Genomic DNA, 19,101 nt, shown 5'->3' with positions numbered 1-19,101 from the left:
GAAGAAATGACTTAATGAATCGGAAGTTTATTCTACGAATAAAAAGAAACCACAATGTAAAAAGGACTGGAATATAAAATAAGGTAGGTAAAGTAACAACAAAACACAGATATAAAGCCAACCCAAAAGAGAAGGAAGGGCTGTTTAGTTTTTAAATTATTAAATATAACATTCAGAAAACAAGATATCAAAAGTAGTCTTCCCTTTAAAATGGCTACATGGTATGCCAAGTTTTTTCATAGCATATCATTACTAAAAGATACTAATGCCAAAAAAAAAAAAGAAAAAAGAAAAGAAAAGAAAACAAGATATAATGATTTGTGAGGAGGAGGGAGGGAAAGGATCAATTTTAAAAATATTTCCATTCTCATTGTACACCTGAAACTAATATAATATTGTCTGTGAACTATAATTTTAAAATGTAATTTTAAAAATTAAATATATATATTTTTTCCAATCTTATGTGTTGGATAAATATTCAACTCCAGGTTTGTAGAAATCAATTGCAATTGTCTAACACTTCAGAGGTTGTAGCATGAAGGGGTCGGATGTATCACTGTGCGAAGGGGATAGATTTGTGGTGTGGTAGGAGGAATAATGCTCCCCCAAAATTATCTACATCCTAATCCCTGGAACCTGTAATATGTTACCTTTCATGGAAGAAAGGACTTTGGAGACATGCTTAAAATCAAGGATCTGGAGATGGGAAGATGGGTGGGCCCAATGTCATCCCAAGGGTTCTTATAAAATGAAAGAAGGAGGCAGCAGAATCAAAGGAGACATGACCGTGCAAACAGAGATCAGAGTGATGCACACCTGAGCTCCAGAATTTGGGCAGCACCCTGAAGATGGACAAGGCAAAGAACAGAGGCTCCCTGAGCCCCCAGAAAAGCACAGCCGTGCTGAGGCATTTTAGATTTCTGACCTCCAAACCTGCAAGATGGTAAATTCGTGTTGTTTTATGCCACTAAGTTTATGGCAATTTGTTACAGCAGCACTGGAAACTAATATAGGGATGTGGGAGAGGCTGGATTGGACTTGGAGAGTATATGCCTCTTCTAATGGGGAAAAGAAGAGTCCAGGTTTTGCTGGATCTCCCAGTTTGTTAGGAGAGGTGGAAAATTTGTTTGCATAAAATTAGCAACTAGTAGCACTGTGCAAGGGAAGGTAGGACTCCAACATCGTCGCTCCTTATTTTTTTTTTGTTGGGTAGTTCCAATCATGTGATGTGGCTAGAGTAAGGACAAAGGCTAGATTGACCAAAAGAGCAGACTTTGTGGCATAGTCCTCTACTCCAGACCACTGCCTACAGACCACATCCACGCTTGCAAGGCCGACAGCTCAGCTGTTCACAGAACTCCATGCCTCTGGCCCTGATGTATTGAAAGCAATGCGTGGTCCATTTTCTGCCCCTAAAGTCATTCAGAAGCTGAACTTCAATGTGTTCAATTTTTCTTCCATTCTAGATAATCAATGGGGCCAACATGCTTTATAGCCACTCTGGAAAATGAAATTATGTTCGAAATACAATTTGTTCTTCACAGAGGAAGGAATTATTCAAGTGCTAAATGTTAAGACTATTACCGAAACATGGACAGATAGATGGTAATGACTTTTAAAAATGAAGGGAAAAAGAAACATAAAACTCTAAATTAGTTTGCCTTAAAGTAATCTTCTGTTAATTCTATTCTTAGAGCAAGTTGATAGAAGAAGGGGAAAATAAAGTTAGTAACGTTTGTGGAGACAAGTGGCCTCTCTTAATATTCAGGACATTAGCAGGCACTATTTATTGAGTGAAGGCCCTCTAAAAGCACTCAACACTAAGCACTAAACACAAAGCACTGAATGCCAGACAGAGTTCTGGAACAGAGTAATTTATAATATCACTATGAGGATGAGGCTAATATACAAAATAATTAGAGAGTAATTACCAGTTGTTATCTGCACAGAAGAACAATGCCAAAATGTAAGTTAATGCGATATGTACTCAAGAAAGGGAGAGATGGGCAGCAGAGAGTTGACTGAAAGCTGTCAGAAAAGCTTTGAGATGGTTGGGTGTAATGCTGAACCTTCAAGGATAGGTAGAATTTATGCAGAAAAGGGGTTAGATATTCTACTCAAAGGAAATCGCTCAGCGACTCCTGTCATAGAATCTTAAATTTTTAACTGAAGCTGAGACTATAATAAAAACTGCATAAATTGTAGTCCTTTGTTGTAAGATGAATTTACAACAAATGCAAGCAAGTCTGCAAATTATGGGATAAGATAATTCATATTTCTCTATGATCAGGGCTTAAAACTGTAAGAAAAATAGTTTCCCATAATTCTCTACTTTATGTTACACAATTTTATATCAGAAGATGAAATGACTGAATGTGTACAGGTCTCATACTGTTGTAATCCAGTGGAAAGCTGCTTCTTTATAACCTAAATATTTTTCATAAAACATGGTTCTCTGAGTTATTTTATCATAACTGACTTCACAAGTGTTAGCAAAAATTACTCTGTCCTTTCATCTCTGAGAAAAGCAAGTATAAATTAAGTATGAAAAACAGTAAGAGAGGAAATATTCACATAGAATTTTTTTCTAGCCTGTAGGTAGTTAACTATATATCTTTTTTTATTTTCAGAATCCTCACCCAAGGACATTTTCACTGATTTTTATAGAGAGGGGAAGAAAGGGAGGGAGGAAAGAACGGAGGAAAGAAGAGAGGGAGGGAGGAAGGAGGAGAGGGAGAGGAGGAGGAGGAGGAGGAGGAGGAGGAGGAGGAGGAGGGGGGAGGGGGAGAGGGAGAGAGAGAGAGAGAGAGAGAGAGATCACTTCCCACATGGGCTGACTAGGGCCTGGGATGGAACCAGCAAACAAGGTATGTGTCCTGACTTGGAATCGAACCTGCGACCTTTCAGTGTACAGGACGATGTTCCTAGCAATGGAGCCACTGGCCAGGGCGATTAACTATATGTCTTCTTGTCCTTAAAAAATAAAGCCGATATTTGGTTTGAAATTTTGATAGAGAACTGTTGAATATTTGTTCAGTTTGATTCTAAAGGTCATAGATTGCGAGCTGCTGGATATTTCCTTGATTCCTTTATGAACAAGAAAACATAACTTTCTACTAAATGATGTACCTTAAAAAACAAAACCAAACACTATAAAATTTTCATGCAGTATCTGGAGAAAGACTATGAAAGAAGCTTCTGAGCACCTACCATGTAATCTCTCTGAGTTATTCTGCATGGATTTTTCCCACTGAACAGAGCTGAATAAACCCACTGTTTATAATTCAACATTCACTGGAAAAACAAAGGACATCTATATGTCAGTAACAACCAAAGGAGCTGAGTGGGTTTTCAGAAGGTGAGTCTAATCTCCTTTAAAGTGATTAGTGAAAGCAAGCAAATAAAAAAAAAAATGGGAGTTTTATGGCACTTTCCAAAAATGAGCACCTTATACTCCCTAAACAACTTGAGGAACTCAGTTCGTTTTGATCAGACCCTTTCTGCTGTACTGCTTTCTGGTTAGATATTTAAAAACTGCTTCTTTGTGACCAAAGGCTTGGTTGGTCATTTTACTTCCTATTTGCAGGTCATGCTGGGAGTCTGGCATTTCAAGCAAGTGGCTGTCTGGATAGTGGGGTGTCACCCAGAGCTCTGTATACATATCAGGGCCAATCCAGGTCAATCTAGTCCAGTGATGGCGAACCTTTTGAACTCGGCGTGTCAGCATTTTGAAAAACCCTAACTTAACTCTGGTGCCGTGTCACATATAGAAATTTTTTTTATATTTGCAACCATAGTAAAACAAAGACTTATATTTTTTATATTTATTTTATATATTCAAACGTCATTTAACAAAGAAAAATCAACCAAAAAAATGAGTTCGCGTGTCAGAGGTGTCAGACTTTCGCCATCACTGATCTAGTCCTTTGTGAAGTGCTTGAGGATAAAATTGACCCAAACAGGGAATGTCAGAAATTAAGGTTCTCACAGGAACAGAGCATTCTGTTCCTGAAGAAGTATTATGAACATTTCAGGCTAAATTATGAGGTGAATACATCCTCAAATATCTTCACAGAAAACCCTGGCCTGAAATAGGGATTCACCCCCTCTCTATCCAGAGACACTAGGTGCATCAGCCCAAAGAACTTCTTAAAGCAGGATTACCCCCACGTCTCTGCATTTCTGCTTATGTGATCTCACCAACTGTCTTGTAAAATATTGTAAGAATCAATCAAGTCATTGGCAAGTCATCTGTGCCAAGTAAAAACCAGATCATCTAAGTTACTGTGGTTAAAAAAAAAATTCAATTTTGTCAGAAACAAGAACACTAGGATTTAGCCCAGAATAAATATTAGCTTGTTAGAAAGGGCTGTAAAATATGTAGTTCCAACTATGAAGGTAACTTGCATGAAATGAAATCGGTCAAAGTGTAGTTTGAAGAAAGAAACTGATCACAAATCACTTATTTGTGGTCATGAGTCCTCTTTTGAGGAGAGGCACAGAAGAACATAAGGGCTGGGAAGGGGCATGAAGGGACCTTATCAGGTGATGGTGATGTCCTGTATCTTGCTGGGGACTCGTTTACAGAGGTGCACCCATCTGTCAAAACTCAACTTAAGTACAATTAAAGATGTGTGCATTTCACTCTATGTAAATTTCGTATGCAAAACTGTCAGGCAATATTGAATTTTCCACTAAATGTACCTTTAAAAATCACTATAAAATTTCCATGTAGTATCTGGAGAAAGACTGTAAAAGAAGCTTCTGAAAACCTACCATGTAATCTCTCCCACGCTGAGTTACACTATAAGGATTTTTCTCACTAAACAGAATTGAATAAAACCATTGCTTATAATTCATTATTCACTGGAAAAGCAAATGGCATCTATAACAAATGACTGTTGAAGGAGCTGTGTGGGTTTCAGCATGCTTATTAATAATAGCATGGTGAAATATGCAAACTGATGCCTGGGGTTTATTTTAAAATGCATCAAAAATAAGATGGTGAGAGATGGGCAAAGGGATAAGTGGACGGACAGGCATGTGAAGAAGTAGAATGTTAATGGTGGAATCTAGATGGTGACTATACTGTTGTTCACTGTAAAACTCTTTCAAATTACCATATACATCATATTTTCATTAAAATGTTTTGGGAAGCCCTGGACAGTGTTTCTCAGTGGTTAGAGCATCAGCCTGGGCTCTAAAGGATTGAGGGTTTGATTCCAGGTCAAGAGCACTTACTGGATTGCAGGTCAGATCCTCACTCCCCCTCCCCCTATTGGGGCTTCTGTGGGCAGCACTCTCTCTCTCTCTCTCTCTCTCTCTTCCACACCTCCCTTCAACTCTCTCTAGAATCAATGGGAAAAAATATCCTCACTCCTCAAGTGAGGATTAAAAAAATAAAAAATTGGGGGGAACCAAATATGATGGGAAGGGAATTACTGGTGAGTTCAGAATAACACAGCACTGACCACTGACCATGTTCTTCTCTTTAGGAGCGCACATGGTGTCCAGGACCCTGGCAGAATATTTACGTTGAAAACCCAAAGCACAGATCTAACAAGCTGATACATCGAAGGCTTTAAAAATAAAATCAACCGCCTCAAACTGGTTGATTATGTTGGAAAATTGTGTGTTGAGAGGGAAAAAAGTAGCTCCCCACAGATAAAGTTTCTATATTTAAATTCACAGTGAGCTTAAGTGGGGCACCTGCAAGCCAGGTTAAGCAGAAGATGCTGTTAGAATACTCAGGTGCAAGACCCAAATTAAAGCCAACTCACATCACAGGCTTCTGATGGGTAGAAAGTGCCGGCAGAGGGAAGGAGTGGAGGAGGCCTTGGTATTTGTGGCAATGCAAGGAGGAACGGACTGAGAGGCAAGGGCAGGGCTTCCAACGATGATGAGTCCCAGAAAAGGGCAGCAGTGGAAACTTGTCAGAGGTCACAATACCGCACGTTCATTCCAGAGGAAACAGCAGGTGACACATCGTCAGTTACATCATCTGTGAAGGAGCCAGTGACACCAGCTAGTGAGTTCACTTCAATCACAGCCTCGGTCATTTGCGTTGCAAACTGACTGCTTGGTATTGACTAGATAATGTCGATTAAGTTATAAACAATAGTCTGAGCAGCTATTGATATTGTATTGCTCCTCACTAGTCAAAGTGCGGTCCCCAAACCGGCAGCATGGGAGCCTGTGAAAAATGCAGAATCCCAGGCCTCATCTCAAACCCTGCTGTGCTAGAATTTGCCATTTAACCAAATCACAAGTGTTTCACATACACACGAATGAGTGAGATGCAGTGGAGTGATCTTACAAGTCTGCAGACGGGCGCTCAGTAACTTGCCTTCTCAATAGCAGCTTTGACTTCAGACTCAGAGGAGAAGTATTGATTGGTAAACAGGTGAGCAACGCCTTGTCCCCTGTGAGCGCCTCCCCTGACAACTGCTTCCTCTTTGCAAAGCCTCAGTCCGAGCCTCTACCTGTGGTAGAGACCTGCCTCTAGCCCTGAGGGTCTGGAAAGTCTGTTACAATAAAACAACGTTGACCCTGTTTTTGAGCATTTGTCAAAGTTTCATATTCTTCAATGTGTCTAGAAATACTCCATATACCTGAGGAGAGTGGATCACTTTGCATGCAATTGCTCTTTAATGTAAAAAGCATACAAAATGTTTTCTCCGACAGGTAACTACCACAAGAGTTCTGAGACCACTGTCCTCAATTCAGCTGCAAGACAGAGCTAGTGAAAGGTCTTCGCTCCCCCTTAAAAATAGCTGCAGAATACTGCATTCTATTCAAGTACACATCTGTCTAAAGTAAGTTTATTTTAACACTCATATTTGTTTACTTGCCATTATAATAAAGACTGTTTTATGCTCAAATAGCTATGGCTCGTCATGGTTCACACAGAAATAAATGTTTTATCTTTGCTTTCATAATTGCGTTTATTTTTAAAGATACTAAGACATTCCTGAAAAACAAAGTATACAAACTGGAACTGCTTTTCTAAAGCCACCCAATGCCAATTATTCTGCACCGGCTGTAACGTCCACACTCCAGCATCACATATTTGTCTATGCACATGTGCAACTACATGAAAAATGATTTTTACAAATATCATTACCAAATACACCAACTTTCTAAATTATTAATTTCCACTCTCTTATTTCAGAAAGCAATTCTCCATAATGTCTAATTAACTTTCCAAGACAATGCGTAAGTAACATTTCCAAGACAATAATTACAAGGTATATTTTCATTCTCACTTATTTAGGAAGAGACTTCTAAATATAATCATTTTTCCCATCTTATATAGTTGAATCTAAAGAAATGGCAATCAAAACATCAAACATGTAATATGTCCCATATTTTTTGCTAATTATGAAAAACAAAAAACTGAATCGGTTTTTGTAATAATTCATGCATGATGGAAAAATATTTAACACCCTGTGCTGAACTGCATCACATTTAAGTATTCATAAAAAGTATATTCAAGAAATTGGTTAATTTTTTCATAATTTTTTTAGAGTAGTTTTAGCTTAGCAGCAAAACTGGGCAGAAGGTATAGAGATGTCTCATTTTACCCCCACACACATGGTTAGTTTTTAAAATACGGAGATCCTAAATAACACACACACAAAAATTCTACCAATCAAGTCATACTGATAAATACCATATTGAAAACTCTGTTTGAGTTGCAATTAGGTTTAGGGAAATTTTATAAACAGACCTTAAAATAAATCTGAATCAAATTAATGCCAGAATCACAACACAATGATTGTGTTTAATATACTTTGTTGTCTTAATTTTGTCTTAGGTTTCTCACTTATTAAAATATCTAAAGAAACAAATGAACAATAAATAAGACAATCTTCATGAAATGTTTGAATGAGCCAAGAAATTTAAAGACAGAAATATTTTCTTTTTTCTCACCACCCCTTCTGGAATCACAACAATAAAATTGCAATAACCCTAATATAGGCTATTAAAACCATAAACTCCCCTTGTAAATCCTCACTTCCACTCATAAAGCCATTGTTCAGTATGCTCTCTTACCTGAAACCAAGTGAGTATGACTTGAACTTCACCCAGTCAGAAACAGACTCTTAAGAGTATGCCCGATGCAGGCTGCGAAGTGCAGGGGCAATCCTTGTTCCTGGATAAGCTCTCTCTTTCCGGAAGGCAAGGAGCAGGGAGAGGCTCAGGATGCACAAGCCACACGGTGTAAGGAGACTGGTCTTCTCCCTCGGAGTCCCCACCCCTCAGCCACAAAGACAGAGGTTGGGCCAGCAGGGCCCACAGCCACAACTCAGTACCCAAAGGGGCACAGACACAGTCTCCTCACCATTCTCAGCAGAACCCCAACGATAAGCAAGTGCTTTTCACAAGCATCTTGCCAGGGAATGAGTAAGAGGTCCCACACATCACAGGAAACACCACTTGGTCACAGGCTGGGGTTTATCAACAGAGAGCTTACAATTTGAAGCTGACACCTAAACTGGCCCTTAAAGCAAATCTTGGGGTTTTCTATAGTGAAGGCCACAAACATTTCAGGATAAAACCCTAAAGGAAAGCAAAACTGATTGCCCACGAGTCAGGAAATGAACAGAAACGTGTAAGCTGTTGAGAATCTTTGTCTCTACTTCCCAGTCTGGCTACCACCTTATGCCTATTTTCCTCCTTTATCATACCTTCAGGGTTCAAGAAGGGATACAGAATTTCGTTAAGCTTAGTAGTATTGATACAAGGAAAAATAAATCAGAACTAATATCTATCGTGATATCTGGAGATTACCTCCCTTGCATGGATAGCAAAAGGTGAAGACTTTTCTACTACAACTATATCTCAAGAGGACTTTAATTCTACATCCAATTAACACACACACACACACACACACACACACACACACACACACTCACACACACTCCCCAATTTATCTATCCATCCATGAGCTACTGCATGACAAATAAAACCCAGCATTCTCCAAAATGTGCCAGCTAATGGAAAATGTATTGCAAAACAAAGTTCCAGGGAAAGTTTTAGGATGGTCAACTTACACTAATGTCCACAGAATCCTATACTGCAGGATTTCTCTGTTTTTAAAATGCTAATATTCATCATCAATCTATTAAACGTAATACTTCATGCACTGTTTCCCAAACTTACTTAATCACAGAATCCTTTATTTGAACAGCATCCAGAGGGAATTGTATTTCATGAGGCAGGTTTGGGAAATGCTGATAACTCTAGCTTCCACTTGCCAATTTTTAATCAACAAACCTGACATTATGAAGTGTTTCTCAAAGCACTCAGAAAAGCCATTAAATTATTAGGCATCCCATCTATCCCAACTTGCACTGCTATCGCTGAAATTCCAGTGTGGTCCATATCCAGATCACTCAATATTAGAGTTTTCCAAATGGAAAGCATGTGGAAAGGAAACATAGTATACAGGTACTTAATGAACATCTACTATATCCCTCGCATTGTGCTACAAAAACGACGGCATGGGTTCTATCCTCAAGAAGCTGGTCATTTTGTTTTGAACCTCCGCAGGTGGTAAGAGTGGGCATGCGGCTCATTGTGGTGTCCTCAAAAGTTGAATGTCAGCCCTCAGAGATCAACATTCAGGCAATGTGTTCCACAGAGCGGGCACTTCGGCCCAGATACAGACACCAAGCCAGAGTAGCCATTAAAAGCACCCCCCAACGCATCCATAAGTGCACATTTCAACCAGTTTTACACAGGGAGAAACTCAGTCATGGGCCTCCGATAAATCATGAGTAAAACCTGTCTCGCCTCAAACACTTCCAGTTTATCCCAAGTCCTCATGTCCTGTTATCCCTGTACATCCCCAGTGACCCCCAGACAGTCTATACTTCTCATTTATATGAATAAGTGGTTTTTCAGGATAGAACCAGGATAGACTGGTAATTCACAGCTGGTCCACCGAGATCATTAAGTCAACATTGAGCCTCACCCACCTCGACTACTTTACACAAGTTATTTTTCCAAATATGTCCCTTTAAAGGTAGAAAGCCTTCTAAAATAATGCATCTTCCTTTAAATCTTCTAATATGAAGAGGTTTAATATAATTAATATCTTTAGTTCATAAATGTACTTATAATTTTATTCAGTAGAATCTATAATATTCGATTGACAAGACTACTATAATATGTTGAGAAACATATTTTACTTTAAAAAAATGATTCAGGAGACATGGAATGGTATGATGTTGAGCAAGCAGCTTAATTCCCAAAGTCTTATATTCCCAAAGAGCAATAAAATTGTCACATGAGATAATGATGATGTCACAGGGTTACATGAGAATCAGAAGAGAAAAAATACAAACTACAAAGCTTTGGAAAGATGTGCTTTGGTTCTTTCAGTCACTATGAACTAAGAGCCTGCCATGTGACAAAAACCTAGAGCTTGACAGTCACTGTTTACTGTGATAAATATGCATCTGTTCTCCTTATCATGAGTGGATATAGGCTTGGATGTCTTCAAAATTAATTGTGAAAGTAACACGTTTACTTAAAAAGTTCAGATCACGGAAGGCATTAAAATGAAAAGTGCTCCATCTTTCATACTAATTACGACCACTGCTGAGTTTGGTTTATATTTGCCCACAATGACTATTTTAGATGACTCACATTCACAAGACTGCTTCCTTCTTATGAATGAGTTTATTATGACTGCATTACAGTTTCTAATAACTAGGTGGTCCATCTTAATGCTATTATTTCATTTTGTTAGTTAGGCTTCCTGGTTTGATGTTTTCTTTTGTTCTGGTTTTTGCAACATAATTTATTTAAATATAAAATGGAAGCCAAACAATTGCGGTATATAGAACGTAATGAAAATGTTATCAATCTTCTCACCACAAACACACAGAATGGGAACTCTGTGAGGGGATGGATGCGTTAACTAACCTCAGTGCCATAGCCATTTTGCAACAGATACATATGCAAATCAGCATGTGTACCTTAAACTAACATAATGCTACATAGTAATTAAATCTCAACAAAGCTGAAAAATAAGTACAGCCACAGCAACTGTAAAAAATGTTACAAAGATTGATAAAACAAAAATAGTAATACCCCCAAGAGATTGCAGAAGATGGAAGTACGAATGTGCTGTTTAAAATTTTTTTTGTATCTAAGAGCCAATAGATACTATCTAAAGTTATAAATCAATAAACAAACATGTATTATTATTCACATTTGTAATAATTCATTACCACAAAAAGTAAAAACAAACCTCAAATATAGAAAATAAACAGAGAGACCATGGAGGGTCTTGCATAATCTAATAAAAAACAAAACAAACATCCAACTAGGAAGGAGTGCTGCTGGGAGGCCTGCCTGTGCCCCAGCCTCTGTTCCAGGACAGCTCAGCCTTAGTCTTGCAAAGCCTCCACCTGCTGGCTCGGAGAGAAACAGGTTTCATTTCCTGGGATCTGCTCCAAATATCTGCAAATTTGGCAGACATTCTTCAGAGTCCGGGCTTTAGCCTTTCCTACTTTTAGTAAATAATTTTTTCTCCCACTTTCAGTCATTTATTTCTCTCTCCGTAGTTTCAGGGAAGAGAACAGACACATTTACTCTAATTCCTTTTTTTGTTTGTTTATGTCAATTTCTTATTGTTGACAGTATGATAGTCTCTCGTTTACTCCCTTCCTTCACCCAGTCCTCCCAGCCCCTACCCAGCTGCCCAGGTCTTCACCACCCGATTGCTGGTGTCCATGGACTATGCATATGCGTATGTAAGTTCTTTGGTTTATCTCTTCTCGTCCCTTTAACAGAAGCTGCTGCCTCCCAACTTGCTTATATTATTTTCTATATTCTTTAGTTTTTCTATCTCTCCACTGCCTCCCACTAACTGCCTCTTCCCTTTCTGTTCTCCTGGCTCTAATATCAGTGGTGCTGAGCCAATCTGCACTGCCTGCAACACACAACTGTGCGCATCCCTCCCCATCTCCGGTCACGGTGGGAAGGTTTTTCACCACAGAACCTGGGCGGCAGGACAAACCAAGCTCCTTCCCCCTTCCCCTCCTCAGAGCCAGGGGTTGAACACTCACCAGCACAGCACTGACAGGTCTGTGGATTTAAAAATCAGTTTATTAGAACTGTGTGTAAAGGAAGGATATAAACATTTTTTACTGAGAGTGAGAAAAGGTTTCTACAGTCAGGGACCTTCAGATCTGCAGGCTTCGCATCTGCGGATTCAACCATCAAAGACAGAAAATATTCAGGGGGAAAAATTCCAGGAAGTTCCCAAAAGCAAAACTTGAATTTGCCACAGGTGGAGCACCATGTTAAATCCACTCAAATGAAATAATGGCAGCCATACAGGGGTGTTGCCATATGCAAATATAGGTTATATGCCAATACTATACACCAATTTACATAAGGGATTTGGGTATCTGCAGGGGTCCTATAACCAGTCCCTTGTGAATACCAAGGATCAACTCTATTTTAGCTTCTTTTTAAAAAAAAAAAATTAGTTGGTACAGAAAGCTTTATTATATATTTGATACTGCCAGATAAGCAACCTCAACAGGATACACCAACATTATGATGAACACAGCAGTTTCTCAAATAACAATGTTTTATTCAACGCCGTTTGCTTATAACGTTAATGAGATGCCATAAGAACTTAACTCTATATCATTAGCCTTTGGTAAAATTGTGTTGTTGTTTTTTTAATGTATCATTTTGCTTAAAGTCACTGAATGGGTTAGCTTTACTAATTCCTTTAATATACTTAAAAAGTATATAGCATCTTTTACCATAGTAGCTCTAAATAATATATTGACTCATGTGGTTTGATTCTCATTACCTACCAATTTAATAAAGTATCAGCATATTCATTTACTATGGCATGATACACAAGACGACTTTTAGGTTCAGCCAAATCTGCCTCCTCCCCTGCTCCTTCCTTTTCCCCCTCCCAAAACACACAAAATCACATTTTTGCTTCCTTTTTATTCCCCTGAAAAAGTTTATAGATGAAAGACCAAAGTAATTATTTAATAGTTCCCTTGATCTTTCTAACTTTACTAGAGATGTATTTTTTAAATGTATTTTTATTTATTTGAGAGAGCAAGAGAGAGGGAGAGAGAGATGAAAACTTCAATGATGAGAGAAAATCATTGATCAGCAGCCTCCTGCACAATCCCTACTATGGCTCAAGCCCACAACCTGGGCATGTACCCTGACCGGGAATCTAACTGTGACCTCCTGGTTTCTAGGTCGACCCTCAACCACTGAGCCACACTGGCCAGGCCTCGAGATGGACTTTAATGCCGACAACCCAGTCAGTACACACAGGGTCCAGTCAATCTTGTTTCTGGGAACAAAGGCCAAATTAGCAGAGAACATTCTTTTAAAGCATAATGACAACCTAACCACCATGGCCAATTCAGTCCACCTGATCATCCTCATCGTGAATCATGAAACAAAAAGATTTGACAAAAACAAAAAAAGAACACTCTGTGAAGAAATAAACCAAAAAAATTAATTATCATATGAACTTATATACTCACCAATGTTCCTCTAATTCTTCATGCTAGCTGTGTTCAACATCTTTTACTGTTATTAACATGAATTCTATCATCCATAGTATTGAATCATATTTTATTTAATTATCAGTACAATGTGAGAAAGTTACTTATCTTTAAAGTCAGAACAGAATCCACAGAACAATAAAAATGCTTCCTCAGTTATTTTGTCTAAATATTTCATTCTACTCCAACATAAGAAAAAATACCCCACATGATATAAGTAATGGTGAATTTTATTCAAGAGAGACCATTTCATTTTTGTCTCACCATTTAAAGTCAATAAAATAAAATTCATTACACGAACCATCTCGAAGATATTCAAGATATTAAACACACGTGTTGGCATCAAAGCTGTTAGGTTTTGGACAAGTTACTTAATCTCTCTATAGTTCCATTTCCTCATCTCTAGAATGGAAACAAAAAATACCTTCCTCACAGGGTTACTGAAAAGGTTTAAATGGAAAATCTACATAAAACACTTAACATATCATTTGGTTACATACTAAGTACTCAGTAAACTAGGAAAACGTATTGTCACTATCTGGTACTGCTGCTTTTGCACAACATGTCAATCAATCCCTCAGACAGCAGCCTTGGAATCACAGAAGTTTAGAGCGGAGCTTCTCTAACTTTCACATGCACACAATCACCTAGCCCAGTGGTCGGCAAACTCATTAGCTAACAGAGCCAAATATCAACAGTACAACAATTGAAATTTCTTTTGAGAGCCAAATTTTTTAAACTTAAACTATATAGGTACATTGTTATTAACTTAATTAGGGTACTCCTAAGCTGGCCTTTGCTATTATAAAACGTCCTCGTTCTGACTGAGGTACGTTCGCTGAAGTCGACCCCTTCCAACTCTCCCATCCACACTCGTCTTGCACACTTGTTTCGTCTATCTTCTTCCATTCAATCGCACTGTACATGCGCGCCCACACGTGGTATTTTGTGGAAGAGCCACACTCAAGGGGCCAAAGAGCCGCATGTGGCTCACGAGTCGCGGTTTGCTGACCACTGACCTAGGGATTATGTTAAAAAAAAAAATGCAGGCTGAGATCCAGGAGGTTTGCTATGGGCCTGAGACTCTGTAGCCCTAACAAGCTCAAAGGTGATGCCTATGCTGTTCGTCCGGAGACCACACTTTGAGTATTAAGGATCTGGACCGCCTGGGTATCCCCCTCCCCACCACCACCCTCCACACAAACACTCACATACCCGGGCATAGTTAACTAAAATTCCAACACTGAGTCCACAATCCAACATTACCTTCCCTGTAAAAATAGATCTCTTCCTTAAAAATGGCAAAAGCGAGGAACCACTCAGGATAATTGCTAAATATAGAATACAATTATAAGAAAGGCAAGGGACTGCTTAACCTGGGGAAAGAACTTGGGTTTCTGAATCAGACAGGCCTGGGTTCGAGCCCTCAGCCCATTACATGTACTAGCTATTAATGTGGTTTTAGATTAATTACAGATCTTACTAAACTTCAGCTTTCTTATTTGTAAGACGGAGATAATAGTATCTTTCTAAAAGTATAAGATACTTCAAATAACAGCTGTCTCGAAAATAATATCTGTATTATACAGCCTGACACACAGTAGGTGCTAAGGACACGTGGGCTGCCTTTCTGCTCCAGACTGCATTGTTTTAATTACTTGTTAATGTAACTGGAGTTTCTTGCTGCTTTCACTTAACTTGGGCCCTTCTTCTCTAGCAAACTATCTGTCTCTACTAACTCTTTTTCATGCTATTTCAAGCTGCCAGCATTAGTAATTTCCCAAGAGAAAGAACCTATTTCCTAGCATGTTCTACTAATCCTCAAGACCTAAAGTCTGGGGGAAAAATGATCTGTTTTCCACATGGTTTCTCTCTCTTCTAAATCCTTGCAGGCTCGCTCTTTCTCCTTGCACAGACACAAAAAAGGAAAGGAACAGGAGTCATTGCCACCTTTTTCTCCGTCTCCACAAGAGCTGGAACTGCCTTTTTCAGGCAGGGAAACTGTTATTGTGGGAAACCAGGCAAGAACTCCGAGATAACGCTCTGTATTCTTTTTTAGTTTCAAAAACTGAAATTGGTTCTATTTCTTAAGGAAGCTATAAAAATGCAGGTGTGCACTTGCGCACACACACACAGACACACACCAATTTTGTTGTGCTTTCCTGTCACCAAGCAGAAATGGTATTAGGCCAAGAACATCAGATGTCCAATTTAACTGTAGTCTCATTGATTCGACACGTTATTTACTGAGTACTTGCCATGCGCCCAGGGCTGTTCAGATGCCAGGTGTACACACTCGTGAGTAAACAGACACGGTTCACTCGTAAGGACCTAACTATCTCAGCACCTTCACTAATCTTATTTCTGAAATCATAACACACTTCCAGAGCTAGTCTGGTTTCTAAAACCTAGCCCAGGGCAGAGGAGGACAAATTAGCCACAGCAAAACTGTTACAGATCAGTCCTAGGCTCCACTTACGAAAGAGATGAAATGCACCATGGCACCACTAGACGAAACCTGCACATAAAGGTGGTCTCTATTGTGCCACCAAACAGTGGCCGATCTAGCCCACCACACTGTTGACTGGAAGGAGTGGCGGTCCCTTAGAGACAAGATCCTACAGCACCGTTAGTGTGGACAGATATTCACATGTCCTCCCGCAAACCACCCACCCCTTCTCCCCTATTCATGAGCAGCTAAACAGGCCCCAGATCCATGGAAAGCTTTCTGGCACACTGAACCACAAACGGTTGTAATTTTCACCAGCCGCATAAGACACATTTAATATCTTGCTGCCTATGTGCAGCTATAATACTTCACAGTAATATTTAATATTTAGCTATAATACTTAAAAGTAGAAATTGGAATGCTGAGCAAGATAAAGCCAGCTTCATTCACCATCTTTAAGTCTGTTATCACTTTTGACACGCTGAGCTCACTCCATTACAAGTCTCACTATTAAGAAGAGGCACTGTGGATAGAATCATCGTGATAAAGAATTCATATCATGTAAAAAGCATCAGAAAAATACAATCCGAATAGGTGGAAATTATGCGGTCAGATAATCAGTAAGATCTTCAGATGCAGATTAATTTATTGTTCATATTGATGAGGCTTAATTATGTCCATGAATTGCTTTTACAGAGGCCTCTACATGACAAGAAAACACACTAGGTCTCATCATTTATGTTAAAGTGGGAAATGAAAAGACACCTTTTACTTTTCACACCATAATCAAAATATAATAATCATAGAGAGTGCATATAAAAAGAGAATGCCATCTTGGTAAAAAGGAACATTGTTCCCAGTGATCTCCAATAGGTATTTGAAAGAGGCTTAAAAGTCTCTGATATTTCAATCCAATAGATATGTGTCAAGAATGTAACAAGATGATTTTCTAAGTAGTTTGGTTTAAAATTCAGGGGTAACCACATTTTCTACAGATAACTTTGGTAAAAATTACCCGCAATCCTTTCCACAAAGCAATCTGAAGGGGTCTTCTAGCAACTAGATGAATAATTTAGGGTTAATAATTCGGACAATCGCTTTACTTGGATTGGCTAAACTAACACAGGCCTGAATTAATTTCAACATGCTTCTGCTTCCCTTTCCCTAAGATAATTCTGAAGAGAGTACATCTTCGTATTTTAGACAAGTGACTCCCAGCGTGTAGGAGCCACTGTTAATGCTAAACTGCAAGGTGATTTTAGATGCTATACAGATAAAACCTGGAATAACACAGAAGGAATCTCTTTCTTTCTCTTTCTCTCTCTCTCTCTCTTTTTCTCTCAAGGCAAAGAAAGGGTCCTGACTCAGGGTTTGGGGCAGGGATTGTTATCTACTCAGGATTGAATGGACACTATTTTTTTTAACTTTTATTGGCTATCTCTACTATGTGTAGCACGATAGTTTTATATTTAATGTTTTCTTTTTAAATACATTTATTTGGGTAAAAAAAGTGAAAAACGTTAAATAATAATAGAAGTGGAATATATCCATGGCAAAAACTATGAAGATGATATCTGAATGGCTGATACTTGGGAAACACTGTAGTATAGCAATTAAAACAGTCTGGGTTTACTACTAGCTTCACAATTAACCTTGCTGTGTGAATTTAGTCAAGTTACTTAAGGTCTCCGTGCCTCAATTTCCTCATTTGTAAAATAGAGATAATGACAGCATTTACTTCTAAGGGTTATTGTGAGGATAAAGGGGTTATTACAGGTAAATATTAAAATGGTATTTGACTTATGGCAAGAATTCGGGGGGTCCCAGATTGTGAGAGGGTGTAGGTCAGGCCCGTTTGTGCAACGGGCCTCCAGTATTTTATAACTATATCTAGGTAAAGACTGATCTATTGAAACTTGATCCTTTGGCCTGGAAATTATGAGGTAAGTTAGGGGGATTTTTTTCACAGGCCCTTGTATAAGAGAAAAGAAAAGCTCCTTGTTGTTCTTTAAATTAAAATTGAGGCAGCCAATTGAGGCATGTTTAAAACGCATGTGATGCTCTGGAAGCCAGAAATACAAGTGCCCTGTTCTGGATTCCACTATAGTTTCCTTTCCTGTCTCCCTACAGATCCCAATATTTCATTATTAAGACTTAAAAATTCGACTGCCATTCCTTATCCATATGACACCAGCCAAAATGTATCTACAATGAGATACAGGATTCCTCCAAAATTTTAACATTCTGCTTGATTTATGCAGCATCCCAAGAATCACAGTTTTCTTGAATATTACTCCAGTAAAATACTTTTTGTTTAAATTATAGACACTTTACATGCAATAACATTTTTCTTTTCAAATATGTGCTATTAATTTATTTTCTTTATTACTTCATGTAAAAACTTCCACCATCAAATGTATTAATTTTAATATTTAAGAAAAATAAATTCAAAAGTGCAATGCTGGCCATAGCTGGTTTGGCTCAATGGATAGAGCATCAGCCTGCAGACTGAAGGGTCTTTGGTTCAATTCCAGTCAAGGGCAAGTGCCTGGGTTGTGGGCTCATTCACCAGTGGGGTACTTGCAGGAGGCAGCCGATCAATGATTCTCTCTCATCATTGATGTTTCTCTCTCCTCCCTTTCCCTTCCTCTCTGACATCAATACAAATTTTTTAAAACTGCAATGCTGAATAAAAAAGATAACAGTGGGTACCCTTATCTTTTCCTGATTTTAAAGGAAGTATTTCTATTGTTTACAATATCAAGTAATGTTTTGTTCACATTTTTTAATGGATAACTTTTTAAAGATCTTTATTGTTAAAAGTATTACACATGGCCACATTTTCCCGCCTTAATAGATAAATTTAATCATGTTAAGAAAATTCCTTTCTATTTCCAATCTGCTTAGCAGCGGTTCTCAACCTGTGGGTCATGACCCCTTTTTTTATTCTTTACTCTGTTAATGTGGTAAATTACCTTTGAAGATTTTCTAGCATGAAGCCAGCTTTGTATTCCTGGGATAAACTCAACTTGATTATGATACATTATATTTTTTACACTCAGTTGTATTATTTTAATAATA

The 19,101-nt window shown here is 38.5% G+C and overlaps 1 protein-coding gene across 4 annotated transcripts in view; it reads right to left on the bottom strand.

Annotated features, from left to right (window-relative positions):
• Positions 1-19,101, bottom strand: part of PLCB4 (phospholipase C beta 4) — a 356,763-nt gene that overhangs the window by 278,291 nt on the left and 59,371 nt on the right. Inside the window, exons 1-2 of one of the 4 annotated variants that reach the window (XM_015560269.1) lie at positions 8,056-8,230; positions 5,781-6,001 (exon numbers count right to left, since the gene is read on the bottom strand). The exons of 1 other annotated variant lie outside the window; for it this stretch is intronic. The gene's annotated coding sequence lies outside the window, so the exon portion shown is untranslated. Of the gene's footprint in view, positions 1-5,780; positions 6,002-8,055; positions 8,231-19,101 lie in introns of those variants that run through there. 2 more of the 4 variants (XM_015560270.1, XM_015560272.1) reach the window with 2 other exon arrangements.

Source organism: Myotis davidii, unplaced genomic scaffold (assembly GCF_000327345.1).
Source record: "Myotis davidii unplaced genomic scaffold, ASM32734v1 scaffold32, whole genome shotgun sequence".
Classification (NCBI taxonomy): domain Eukaryota; kingdom Metazoa; phylum Chordata; class Mammalia; order Chiroptera; family Vespertilionidae; genus Myotis; species Myotis davidii.
Note: the sequence above shows the minus strand (reverse complement) of the source record. Positions and strands in the feature narration are given on the sequence as shown.